This window comes from Orcinus orca, chromosome 7, assembly GCF_937001465.1.
Source record: "Orcinus orca chromosome 7, mOrcOrc1.1, whole genome shotgun sequence".
NCBI classification, from domain to species: Eukaryota; Metazoa; Chordata; class Mammalia; order Artiodactyla; family Delphinidae; genus Orcinus; species Orcinus orca.
The window spans coordinates 48,801,202-48,816,167 of NC_064565.1; the positions used below are offsets into that span (position 1 = coordinate 48,801,202).

General features: G+C 34.9%; 1 protein-coding gene across 22 annotated transcripts in view; it reads right to left on the bottom strand.

Moving 5' to 3' along the window:
• BAZ2B (bromodomain adjacent to zinc finger domain 2B) overlaps positions 1 to 14,966 on the bottom strand; it is a 398,760-nt gene that overhangs the window by 157,596 nt on the left and 226,198 nt on the right. The gene's annotated exons all lie outside the window — the stretch shown is intronic.

Below are 14,966 nucleotides of genomic sequence, written 5' to 3' on the forward strand. Positions count from 1 at the left end.
AGGGACAGACATATACTTGTCAATCATGATCCTAATTTTGAACCCGCTCTCCTGTTTCTACTTGATTCTACTCTAGTGCTGTCACTACTATCAACTTTTCATTCTTCCTCATTTTTCTGATTTGATGGTTTCATTTATTGTGTAAGACCTTGGCTTCCCTTGAAAACTATTTTGATACCCTATACTAACTCCAGTGTTTCCCAGCTGCTTTGTTGGACAACTCCCATAACCCTGTTAAAGTTAATACAAAGTAGTCTTTATCTTGCATTCCAAGTCTTTTATCACTTAACCTAATCCCACTACCATAATAGTAGAAAAATTTACTCATTCTTATTTTCAAGCAGTACCCACTCTGTTTTAAGTATGAATATTAACTTATCCTTTTTGGTCTTCTGTAATTTTGTACTTAGGAGCAACACATTTTATCATTGTTTATGTTTTCTTATCTAAAATATCAATTTTTAGGTGATTATAGATCTTCTAAATAAATAGCAGAAAGGTTTAACAATAACATATTTAATAACTAACCTCACCTCATCCTCATATCCCCCAATAAGAGTAAAATAACAAGGAAGAAAAGAGCATAGGGAATAGGGATGCCTGAATTCCATTTGCAGCTATGACATTAATCAATAGCATGTGACACTGGGCAATTTAACATCTCTAAACTATAGTTTTCCCATAGGCTTGGGACTTTACTTTTTAAAATACACCAGTAATGCTCCTTTTTTTTTTTTTTTTAACCTTCTCCTGAAAGTTTAGTTCAGAATGCTCAAATGTCCTGTCACATTGCCTTCTCCATGAGGCCTTTCCTGGCCATATTATTTAAAAATCAGCACTACATCACCAGCACCATTTCTCCTTAGCACTTATTACCATCTAAAATATTTCATTTATTTTTCTAATTTGTCTGACTCCCCCACAAGACTATTGACTAATATATCCATTTTGTTCACTACCGTATCTTCACAAGCCTAGAAGAGTCCTGGCACATAGAATGTGTTCAAAGAATATTTGTTGAATAAATAGCTGAAGACCTCTTTAATTCTAAAAATTCATTCACCTAAAAAAGTAAATCAGAAAATCTCTTCAAAAAGCTTCCACAAACTGGTCAAGTAAATTGAATACAATAAATGTCTACACTTTGTTTTAACTTTGTCTAAGTATATTATAAATATACTATAAATGTGATAATTAAAGGAAAAGCATCACTCTTGATTAGTAATTTACCCTATCTATCATTCAAGAAACCTGACTTGTAAAGCACACAGTACAGAGTGTCTTCTGTTGGCACCTAGTCCTCATTTCCGAATTTTAATAAACTGTTGAAACCAAAAAAAAAAAAAAAAAAAAAATGTAACTTGCCATTCATGTGACCTATTTGTGCTAATAAACTCTTTTCCATAGTTATACCAAACTTCTCAAATTCGCTAAAGTAAGGAGTTAGGGTCTACTAGTTCATTTTTGTTAGCTAATTTTACTTTACTTAAAACATAGCAACACCCTGGGGTCAGTTGAGTCACATTTGTTTTATGAATCTCACTGAACATCTCTCTCTTAAGACGTATATCGGAGTCCCATAGAGGATAGATAAATGAGATTCCACCCAGCGTACACAATAAGATACTTTTTCATATAAATATAAAATACTATATACAAATACATAAAAGTAGGTCTAGAATATTCCTCTAACAAAGTTTCACATAAATTTGTTTGGGTCTACTCTTCAATCTTATATAAAGGTTATATTTTAAACAAAGACACAGACAGCAAAAATGTTTCAAAATCTGCCTTAGTAAACAGAACTTGATTTACAAAGCTACATGTTTATTATATAAACACTATCAATTTATTTTAAATCTTGATGAACAGGAGGAGTAACATTATGAAAATGATTTACAAAATATCCACAGATAAAATAAGCTACTACAAATGAAGGGACTCATCTACTCAGAGAAAATTTGACCAATTAAAAAAATTTTAATTTAGAATCTAGTGAAACAAAGGAGTGTATGATTTATTTCACAGTAGAAGAGAATTGGGCATAGTGCCTTCAACTACTAGGTTTTCAAATATTTACTATTAAATGAATTTTTTACTACAAAAAGTTTTACCCTAGACTTTCTTTAATGCAATGATTCTCAATCCTGGCTATACATTAGAATCACCTGGGGGATCTTAAAAATATTTATATACATGCAGAGCCCAATTCCAGACCAATTATATCAGAATCTCTGGGGATGGGGGCTATGCTATGCATTAATAATTTTAGAAAGCCCTCTAGGAGATTTTAATGGGCAAGGAGGGTTGAGAATCGTTGCCACAGTGCTTTACAAAGCTTCAATTCAACATTACTAGATAATATCAATCTGGGGGTTCAAATGAAAATAACAATCAACTAGTGTTGACTGCACTGTTGGCCTGGTATATAATATTACTAATATTAAGGATGCTATAAGTCTGACTAAAATGGAAAGAAAAAAAGAAAAAGATCTGCTAAAATGAGGTGGTGAGAGGGATTAAGATGAGTACAAGAAGAGTAGGAAAAATATACAGACAGCCTGGAAAAGAAGAGCACAATGAGAAAATGGGAAAAAAACAGAAATAATCACCATTTTAAAGTCCAAAAGCCAAGTGGGAAAATAAAAACAGAATAATTCATACAGTAAATAATTGTATACAGCAAATAATTCATAACAGTAAATACATGTAAAGGGAGCTTCTATAACTAGCTTTACTGTTACACAAAGGTTCTAAATAGGTATATATGCATAAGCTAAATGAATATTACAGACTGTCTACCCTGTATCCAGGTGAGCATTCAGGGTGATTGGTAACAAGGGCAGGTATGAGAACTTCCAGCCATCTTCCTGTCATAGTAAGGACAGAGAAATCCAAACCAAGGATCTCTCCTTCCACTTCTTCTCAAAGAACTCTCATAGGCGCTGGCTGCTATGTCCTATAAGTAGATTATTTAAACTGAGTTTTACATATACACTAGGCATATTGAAAGGAAGTAGGGAAACGAGACCACCACTCCTCCAAAAAAGTTTCTACAAGGACAAGTGACTATCTGGGTAAGGCTCTACAGTTACCCACATATCCCTTACCAGGTAGCCCTTACCATGGTCTATCACTTCTTCAGGCTCCACCTCACCCACACAGAGGGAGCCAGGAAGATGGGAGGGTAACTGGACCTAGCAATGGAACCTATTGTCCCAGATATTCAAGAGATTTGAATTACAATTTGCCATATTATACTAAGATAATTGAATATCCATAAAGTTCAGTTTCAATATCATGTCTACAGAATGATTAATGAAATAAACAGCTTAGAATAAACCAATCTTCTTAGGCAATAAAGATTTTAGAAAAGCTTCCAGAGAGGGAAGATAGATATAGACTTCTATAAGCTGTTTATTAGGTGGAGGAATATCTCCCAGTACTTAGGCAGTAATTCCACGAAGAACCAGATAGGCCTGTTTCAGGAAACACCCCAACCTTCAGAAAGGATACTATTAATAACTTAGGCTACAGTTTAGAGAACAGGACCTGCCTTTTACAAACTATATATTTATTACAATACAGGGCCAGCAAGGGAAACATCATTACCACCAATGTCCTGTTCTCCACTTCCCAATTTTTGAGATCCTAAAAACTTTCCTTTTGGAGTTAGAGATGAATAACTGAGAGTACTAAGTCCGTTTCCACCCTCCGTAAGTTGTGTCCCAGGATGTGAGGAGGGTAAGAAAAAGCAAAGGGAAAGAATGAGGTAAGTAAAAGAATCTTAACAATATAAAATATCCAAAGAGGTTAAAGAGTCCAAAAATTGGCACTATTAGTAGGACTGATAAGTAATCCATCACTCACAAACAAACCCTTTGTTCAATATCAAGTATGATGCTTTACAGGATAAGCCAACAGAGAAGTCATGGTATTCCTAAAAAAGTATCTAAACTATGGTAATGAAAAATTATAGATTCCTGGGGTCCCCAATTAAGTTTGGAATTATAAGAAAAGAGAGCCTTCTGACAGATGCTAGATGGCCATCAAAGAAAAGCTGGATGGCAGCAAGGAGACCTCAATGTTCCTGAGGACAAAAAATTGAGGTTTTCTTCTAAAATGTAGCCTGATATACTGAAGAGAAGCCCAAAACCTTGAGAAATCTGCTAAGAACTCTAGAAAAAGTTTATTAGGCTGACTCAGTAATAAAATTCAGAATTCAAATCACTACAATAGAGTAACGAGATAATAGGAATTCTGGCCAATCTTGGAAGAAGGAAGATAAAAAGGGGGATCTGGGAAGAGGAACAGCAAGCAAAGAAACTCCCCAGCTGTTGACTCATCCACATTTGGTGTTACACTGGAAAAGGCCAGTGTTTGCATAGTAGGGAAGGGCCACAAACATACCTTGAACACCACTCCATCCAGTCTGATAGGGTTACCGGTGACAAGGTCTGGGGTAGCATCCTGGAAAAACTGATTGGTGTGGAAGACTCAGAGAATATGTCAGAGACAAACAGAGACACTAACTCTAACCATATTTCCTTAGAGGACCTTGAAAAGCTTTCAAAGTGAAAGGAAACATTACTTGGACCAGTAAAGGGGAGGATTCTTCAAATTGGAATATCAACCTCCGAGTCTATTTGGACAGTTTTTCCTTTTGTTTTTTGTATGTAAAAAGTGTAGAAGCACTAGACTCTAGAATATAACCTCTCAAGAAATGGCAATAAAGAAATTATATCTAGAAAGAAAATTAATTCCAACTATTAGGTGAAAACTAAGAAAAAAAGCAGTGGTATCTCTAAAAAAATTTCATTTGAATTTCACATAAACTAGTTCCAGAAAGTTCTAAGGCATTAAGTCTATTTGAGTGTGTGTCTACATGTTCATCAGGGATTAATTTGATTTTGGAAAATTAGATGTGTTTTTCAATCAGTGCACTAAGATACTGGCAATAAAATTAGATCTAGGATTCATTTGATGCTTCTGACCACATGACCAGTAATCTTTTAAAATTGAATGATAAAAGAATAATTAAAATAACAAAAATGAGAAGGGGCAAAGTAGATAACAGTTAGTTATACTAAAGGTACAGATACTTTTAAAAAGAAGGAACTTAAAAGTTTGAAAAAGTGAGGTTCAAAAGGGACCATATTGCTTCTAACTGGAAGTAGAGATATTTTGAAATAGAAGTAATAGCAAGATGGGATTTCCCTGGTGGTCCAGTGGCTAAGACTCCACGCTCCCAATGCAGGGGGCCTCGGTTCAATCTCTGGTCAAGGAACTAGATCCTGAATGCCGCAACTAAAAGATCCCGCATGCCGCAACTAAGACCCGATGCACCCAAGTAAATAAATAAATATTTTACAAAAAAAGAATTAATAGCAAGATAATTTGATTTCTACTATGGAATATTACACAACCTAATAAATACTCCTATCACCAGGGTGCAGCAAGTATCTTGAAAAGAAAGCTGACTTCAGTGGTCTTTTTTTACCCTCTTTTAATTTTTTTTAAAATTTTTCTTACTGTCGCAAGAACACTCAATATGAAATCTACCCTCTTAACAAATTTGTAAGTGTACAATACACTACTGTTGACTGTATGTACAATGCTGCACAACAGATCTCTAGAGTTTATTTACCTTCTTAACTGAAACTCTGTGCCCACTGTCTAGTAACCCTCCATTTCTCCTTCCCCCCAGTCCCTGGCAACCACCATCCCACGCTTTGATTCTAATAAATTTGACTATTTTAGATATTTTATGTAAGTGGAATCATGCAGTATTTGTCTTCCTGTGACTGGCTTATTCTACTAAGCATAATGTCCTCAAGGTTCATCCATGTTGTTGCATATTGCAGATTTTCCTTCTTTTTTTAAGGCGAAATAGTTATTTCACTGTATTCATATAACTACATTCTCTTTATCTATTCATCTGCTGATGGACAGTTAGGTGGTTTCTACAACTTGGCCACTGTGAACAGTGCTGTAATGAATATAGGTGCAGTAATATGTCTTTAAGATTGTGAGTTGAATTCTTTTGGATAAATACCCAGAAGTGAGTTTGCTGGATTATATGCTAATTCTATTTTTCTTTTTGTTTTCTTTTTTTTTTTTGCGGTACGCGGGCCTCTCACTGCTGTGGCCTCTCCCGTTGGGGAGCACAGGCTCCGGAAGCACAGGCTCAGCAGCCATGGCTCACAGGCCCAGCCGCTCCGCAGCATGTGGGATCTTCCCGGACCAGGGCACTGGTCCCCTGTCCAGTCCACAGGAACTCGTGTCCCCTGCATCGGCAGGCAGACCCTCAACCACTGCGCCACCAGGGAAGCCCAATTCTATTTTTAATTTCTTGAGGAACCTCTATACTATTTTCCAAAGTGACTGCACCATTCTACATTCCCACAGTGTGTGGGGTTCCAATTTCTCCACATCCTAGCCAATACTCACTGTTTTTTGTTTTTTTGATAATAGCCACCCTGAAAGGTATGAGGAATATCTCATTGTGGATTTGAGCTGCATTTCTCTGATAATTAGTGACATTGAGCATTTTTTCATACCTGTTGGCTATTTGTATGTCTTTTTTGGAGTAATGTCTGCTCAAGTTGTTAGCCCATTTTTAAAATCAGACTATTAGTTTTTTTACTATTGAACTGTAAGAGTTCTCATATGTTTTGGAGATTAACACTTTATCAGATATGTAGTTTGCAAATATTTTTTCCCATTCTATAGGTTGCCTTTTCTCTCTGACAATTGTTTCCTTTGCTATGCAGAAGATTTTTAGTTTGATGCAGTCTCCCTCCTTAATTTTCGTTTTTGTTGCCAATACTTTGGGTGTCATATCTGTGATACCTTTGCCACAATCAATGTCATGAAGCTTTTCCCCTGAGTTTTCTTCTAGGAATTTTACAGCTTCAGATCTTACATTGAAGTCTTTAATCCATTTTGAGTTAATTTTTGTGTATGGTGTAAGATAAGGGTCCAATTTCATTCTTTTGTATGTGAATATGCAGTTTTCCCAACACCTTTTGTTGGAAAAACTAGGCTTTCCTTATCACATATTCTTGGCACCCTTTTTGAAGATTAATTGACTGTATCTGCATGGATTTATTTCTGGACCCTCTATTCTGTTCCTTTAGTCTATATGTTTGTCTTTATGTCAGTAATATACTGTTTTGACCACTGTAACTTTGTAATATATTTTTATATGAGGAAATTGATGCCTCCAACTTTGTTCTTCTTTCTAAAGATTGATTTGGCTATTTGTGATCTTTCATGGTTCCATATGAATTTTAGAATTGTTTTTTTTCTATTTCTGTGAAAAATGCCATTGGGATTTTAATAGGAATTGCTTTCAGTCTGTAGGTCTCTTTATGTACTATGGACATTTTAAGAATATTGTCTTCTAATCCCCCTCCTCAAATTTTCTATTTCACTTAGTTTTTTATCCCTTTAAATTCTTTACTTCCTTAGCTCAACAATGCCACAATAAAATTTTTTTAAAATATTTTATCTAATTATTTAATTTTCAGTAGGTTATTCAAAGTATTTAAAAGTCTACCACAATTCTGTACTTAATAGACTATTGTCTTTTTGGTTTTAACCAAGTGGAAAATTATTTCCCCAAAGTTTTTCCCGAAGTCTAAACTTTGTTGATGATTTAGACACCCCATAACCTCGATCTCTGTTCCTACTTAGGTGTGGAAAGACTCACTAAGCTCAAATCAATATTAAGGAATTTGTCTCAGAGGTTTGAACAAAGAAAACAAAAATTATTCCATGAGCTACCTTGTGTCAATTTTCTCAAAATTGCTGGCTATTTCAAACTCCCTATGCATCAAATATTCACATGTACATCTTTGATGAGAAATACCTCTCTGATATCCTAACCAATATTCTTACCAGGAAGACTCATTACATCTGCTGTTACTATTTCCATACTGAGTTCACAAGCGTGATTCATTACTGTATGTGTGCTTGTGATATTACATATCTCTCCTAGGGAAATCTGTAATTAGGTCAAAAAGTTTCCCTATCCCAATATTGCTTCCCATTTCCTGAGTCACATGATCTTATCAAGCCCATGAAATAAACTTCTTTTGGCTTAGTGGTCCCTCACTGATATATGAAAAGATAGGTAAACACTGTTTTCCTAACTCACATTGAATTCCAGAATTTATACTTTAAGAGAGTCATTTTTTAAATGTCAATTGAAATACCTCTAGTCTTTTGTCTCAGACTTATATAAAATGTTAGCCTATATGAAGTAAATAAATATAAAATAACTAAATAGAATATATTGGAATATTTTCCAGTTAGATATAATTAAGGGAGATTTTACTTTACAGTGCAAAAAAGGCAACTAAAAAACTAAAATAGAAGTACCTTAAAATTGGGCAGAAATAAACTAAATTGCACTACTTACAGAAATATCTGTACCTATCTATTTATAATAGATGCCTAGGGACTGAGAAATAGAAATTTGGTGACCATGTTTTATAAACTACTAGAGCAATATTGAGATAACATACAACCCGAAGGTTTAATTATTTTATTAAAATTCACTTTAAGAGGTAGCTCTTTATACATACACATTTTCTCACGTGTAACACGTGGCTTTCTGTTTCTTTTCTTTCCTTGATCCTTTTTAAAAAAATATATGGTATTTACTGAAGCCAGTATTCATTCAGCTTAATTTTTTACATACTGTATATCTATAGTACAATAAAATAAAAATTAATGCTTGATAAGACACTTGCTATGGAAAACAGTTTGACAGTTCCTCAAAAAGCTAAACATAAAATTACCACATGACCTAGCAATTCTTCTCCAAGGTACATACATACCAAAAAAAATTCAAAGAGACTTGAACAAATATTTGTACATCCAAATGTCCATCAACAGATGAATGGACAAATAAAATTATATATATATATATACATTTATATGTTTGTATTATATATATAATATTTATTTATATGTATAATGGGATATCACTGAGTCCTAAAGAGCAATGGAGTTGGGATACATGCTATAACGTGGATGAACCTTGAAAACATTACAGTGAGTGAAATAAACCTGACACAAAAGGACAAATATTATATGATTTCACTTATAGGAAATATCTAGAATAAGCAAATCAACAGGACAGAAAGTAGATTCAAGTTTACCAGGGGCAGGGGTAGGGAGAAATGGAGTTAGTGCTTAACAGTTATAGAGTTTCTATTTAGAATGATGAAAAATTTTGGATATAGACAGTGGTGATGTTTGCACAACATTTTGAATGTAATTAATGACAATGAATTGTAAACATAAAAAGTATTAAAATGGCAAATTTTATGTTATATACTTTTACCACCACTTCAAAAATGTAATAATGTAATTTACCAAAAGCCATTGGATTGTACACTTTACACGGGTGAACTGTATGGTGTATAAATTATATCTCAATAAAAATGTTATAACAAGTAATGTTTGAAGTCCCTCTTCAATGTTTGAAGCTCAGGTCCCTTTTCCTTAAAGAAGCCTTCCCTGATCATTCTATGACCTTCTCTTATTATCAACTCATAGTATTTTACTTGTTTATATCACTCATTTAGCACTAAATTTCATCCTCCTTTTGAAATCTCTGGTGTTTTTAAATTACTATTACACATTTAATATTTGATTATGCTTTGTTTACAAAACAAGATTAGTTGCTCAAATTATCAAATCAAGACTCATATTTAATATTTGTTTGTACTTTTTTTTTTTACCAAACGAGATTAGTAGTAGCTGAAATTGTCAAATCAGAATCCAACAGCCCTCTATCATCTTCAAATTATCAAAAAATATTTCAATTTTACACTTGCACTTATCCATTAAGTAAGAATTTCAATAACAACTGTTATTTCTGGGAAAAAATAATCAGAATACTCATTCCCTGGGCACTCCAATGAATCAAGGATGTAGTAGACTTAGTTTTATAACTATTAAAAATAGGTAGTAGGATACTTTTAACAGAAAATTCTGTTTGACCAATCACTTTTCTTTTTCCCCAAATGAATTAAAGATAAGATACGATCCAAACAAAAAATAAAAAAGGTGAGGGCTTCCCTGGTGGCACCGTGGTTGAGAGTCCGCCTGCCGATGCAGGGGACACGGGTTTGTGCCCCGGTCCGGGAAGATCCCACATGCCGCGGAGCGGCTGGGCCCGTGAGCCATGGCTGCTGAGCCTGCGCGTCCGGAGCCTGTGCTCCGCAACGGGAGAGGCCACAACAGTGAGAGTTCCGCGTACCGCAAAAAAAAAAAAAAAAAGGTGAGGAATACACATTTAACATATATACAAATATTTTTTGTCTAAGTAGAAATGTACAGGATATATACATTTAATCCTGAACAGTATCAAATAAAATATGAAATTACACAGACAATTTAATTATAATAAAAAAGGTGTCTGGGGGCCAACCAAAAGTTTTGTTTACTTAAAAATCTTATTTAGTGATTATAGTGATCTTAAAATAAATTATACATAAGAATTTGGGGTATAATGATGAGAGAGAAGGAAGACTTTAGAGAAAAGAATAAGAAGAATGAATATATATATATATATGATATTCCTTTGGAAAATAGCATAAAAACTTGAGAAATAGATATAGCACACTTGCGATAAAGTTATATACTTATAGAACAGAGATACAAAGGCTAGGTAAATTTTATATAGAAAATTAGTATATGCTTAAAATGACCTTTGAGGCTTATAGGCTATTTTAATCCACAGCAGGGTTTTCTTTTTTTAATTGGTACTTAGAGAAATGCATAATATGTGTTTGTTAAAATATTTCTTTCCTGCAGAATGTCTGAATGATTTGCTCTTAAGTATGTCTTTTAAAACATATCATAAATGTAAAGAGTATTAGCTCAGGGCTTCCCTGGTGGCGCAGTGGTTGAGAGTCCGCCTGCCGATATAAGGGACACGGGTTCGTGCCCCAGTCCACGAGGATCCCACATGCCGCGGAGCGGCTAGGCCCGTGAGCCATGGCTGCTGAGCCTGCGTGTCCGGAGCCTGTGCTCCGCAACGGGAGAGGCCACAATAGTGAAAGGCCCGCGTACCGCAAAAGGGTATTAGCTCACATGAAATTTAAGAAATAATGTATTTTGATCTAAAGGCAAAAGGTTTAAGTTTTTAAAATATGGCATCATTACCTCAAAAGTAAATCTATTTCAATGAACAGCTATATTTCTATTCCCTACCAAAGTAGAATGACTTATGTTCACTTTTACAGTGAAAATACCCACTGGCGTCTCAGAGAATATTGCTTTCCCAGCCAGAAATACAGCTATTTATCAAATTCAGTTCCCCAGAAAACAGTCAATAAAGAGAAGGAAACAAAAAATGGTTTCCATCAGACAAAATAAATGAGTTAAAACTCATTCTTCATTAATTGGGAAGTCCTCATACCCTTAATCTCTGAGGCTTTATAATTTACACATGATCCAACAAGCTTGGGTTGAGATTCCCAAGGTCCCAGCATATTAGAAAGAGGGATAAAGATGATGATGATAGCAGCTGTAAATTTCTAAGCACATATTAAGCACTACACATGGGAACGAGGGCCAGGAATGGAGAGAGTATCTGTAATAGGAAACTACTGAAAGCTGTGTAGGAACTTAAAAAAGACCAACAAATGGCTTGACTCCATGACCAAGAATCTACAAATCTTATGTCTCAAGGGTATAATTATGCTACAATACAGAATAACTAATGCCCAAAAAGACAACTCCTTGAGACCTTAAACAAATGTTTAAAACTTTGCAAGGTTAAAAATATACATTTTTAAAATAAGGAGTATGGACAATACAATCTAAATACCTAGATTTGAATCCAGACCCATCACCTAATATATCAATGACCTTAGGTAACTGTAATCTCCTTCAGACTCAGTTTCTCCAAATGTAAAATGGAAATAAAACTTACCTTACAGCGTTACGGTGAGAATCAATATATGTAAAAGCACCCAGCACAACTCATGAATACAGTAGCTACTGAAATACTCCGAAAACAACTACTTAGAATAATTTGTTGGGATAAACAATTTTTTTACTTTTAAATGTTATTACTTTTTAGATGTTTAGACATTACTCTAGTTTGTAAATATGTAAAAGTAGAAAAAGCCAATTCATTTAAGTGTATAAAGAATGTTCTCAAAGTTCATCATAAATCACCACCAATTCACTCTTCAGCCTCAATTTAGATGGTATCTCCTCTGGAAAATCTTCCCACAATCTCCACTTGCATATCTATTAAACACTTAAAAATCTACCACATCCAAAACCAAACTCCTGATTGTCCATCTCTATCCCAAACCTGCTCCCTATGAAAACCGTCCCCATCTCACAGTTGATGGCAACGCCATCCTTCTAGTTGCTCAGCAGAAAACCTTGGAGTCATCTGGCCTTCTCTTTTTCTCATATTCCACATCCAATCCATCAGAAAACATTTTGGTTGTACCTTAAAAACATCCAGAATTTAACCACTACCAGCCTTACCTAAGCCACTACTTTTCAATCAGATTACTCTAAGAGACTTCTAACTGGTGGTCAATGCCTCCCTACCGTCTGTTCTCAACATAGCAAGTGGAGTGAACCTTTACAAATATAAGCCAGATTTACCGAAAGCCCGCAATGGCTCCTTAAAGTCCCTACAGTGCTCTGTAAAGCCCCAATTACCTCTGTCAAAACCTCCTACTCTCCCTTCTCTCTCACTCTACTCCAATCATTACTCTGAACACACCGGGTATGCTTTTGCCTTGAGTCCTCTACCTGGAAGGCTCTTCCCAAAGATATCTGCATAGTTAACTTCCTTGATCGTTGCTCAAACATCACCCAACTCATCACCACCACAGCCTTCTTACCCTTCTCTACTTTTTCTTTCCTCCATAACACTTGTCACCTTCTAACATGCTATATACTTATTTATTATGCTTACTGTTGACTCCACCCCAATATACGTTCCACAAGAGCAGAGACGTTTGAAAATTTTATTTACTTATATATCCCTAGAACAGCACCCCAAATATAAATTAAATATATAAATAAAAGAAGACATTAGAACTTCTTTGTGTCACCTTTAGTATCTTGCACTTACCCCTATTATATCAGTTATCACATGGTACTATAATAGGCTGTTATATTTTTGCCTCTTCCACTAAACTGTAAGTTTCGTGAAACAAGGGACTTAATTTTGCTTTCCATTACTATCGCAGAATGTACTTATAGTGTCTGACACTTAGTAAGGATTCTAATATTTGATAAACTGCTGAAAAAAAACCCCATCTAAATCAAAGTCTTTAGCGCCTTTATTATCTCCAAAATATAAACACAATGCTTAAAGGCATGACACTGAAGACTGAGTTCTTTCTAGATTTTGTTAGAGATTTTGGTCTGGCTCTGGCACTTACTGACTAAAGGACATTGACGAAATCATTTAAATTCTCTACAGCTATTTCCTTATCAGCAGAAATGGGGGTAATGATACTACCTATACCTCATGTGATTATCATGAATGTAAAATAAGATGATAATGAAGGAATTCAGAACATCCTTCTTCAAAATACGCTGCTCTGGCATATTGACTGTTTTGAGTTAAAGGCACTTGAAAAACAGCAAATACAAGAAAAACACTGACTTTCCTCCTTTCTCTTAAAAGCGGGAAATGAAATTACTATATGAAAGATGTCCTCCCTATACCAGAAGGAAAGTAACATTCTTATCATCAAAGATGAAAAGTTGAGACTGAGAGAATTCTCAACAAACAGACCTTGTTAAAATAATTCTTATCTTCCTTTAGTCTCTCCAAATAGCTTAGTCACTTTTCCACAATTGCCTCTCTTTGATCAACCTAACATAAAAAAAGTAGATTTCACCATTTCTTTGGTCTTCATTCCTTTTGCAGACTCTGTTTCACACAAAACTATGTATTAAATAAAGGTGTATGCTTTTCTCCTGTTGATCTATCTTACGTCAATTTAATTCTCAGGCCCTGCCAAATAGAACTCTAAGAGGGTAAAGTTAAAAGTTTGCCTCTCCTACAATAAAATTAGCGCAGTAGTTTGCACATATTAAGTATTCAATAAGTGACATCTATTATTTGCGATTACAAATTAAACAGGACTTCCCTGGCGGCACAATGGTTAAGAATCTGCCTGCCAGTGAAGGGAGATGGGTTCGAGCCCTGGATCAGGAAGATCCCACATGCCGCAGAGCAACTAAGCCCGTGTGCTCTAGAGCTCACAAGCCACAACTACTGAGCCTGCATGCCACAACCACTGAAGCCCGCACGCCTAGAGCCCGTGCTCCGCAACAAGAGAAGCCACCGCACCGCAACAAAGAGTACCCGTCACTCACCGCAACCAGAGAAAGCCCACGCACAGCAACAAAGGCCCAATGCAGCAAAAATAAATAAATAAATAAATAACAAATTAAACACAGGCACTACTATAAGTCCTACTTCAATAACTTGACCAAGTTGGAATATTCATTAAATACAATCTTTGGAATCTCCTTAGAATGACCAATAACATAAATTACCGAGTTACCTAAAATATCTTTGATAATCATTTTGCAAAAGAAGTTACCTTAACTGTCTCAGCAAAAGTATTTACATTATCCCAGAATATTTTTAAAATATTTCTGAATGTTAGGTTCTACGACCATCTTCAGTAGCTGCCTTCAGTGTTTAATAATTTCATAGTGTTTTTAAATATAACCAGGATGCCTAGTTCTAGAGTTTAAAAATTAAACATCTTACTTTTTAGGTGAACTATACTTATAGGCCTATAATATATACACATCTTCTTCCCTCTACTCTAAATAATCTCATTTCCAGGAATAAGACTTTTGAGAAAAAGTTAAATAATTTAAGTATATTTGTGACTCTTTACTAAATCACCTCCAAGCTTTCCACTTCTCATTTTAGTCATGTACCC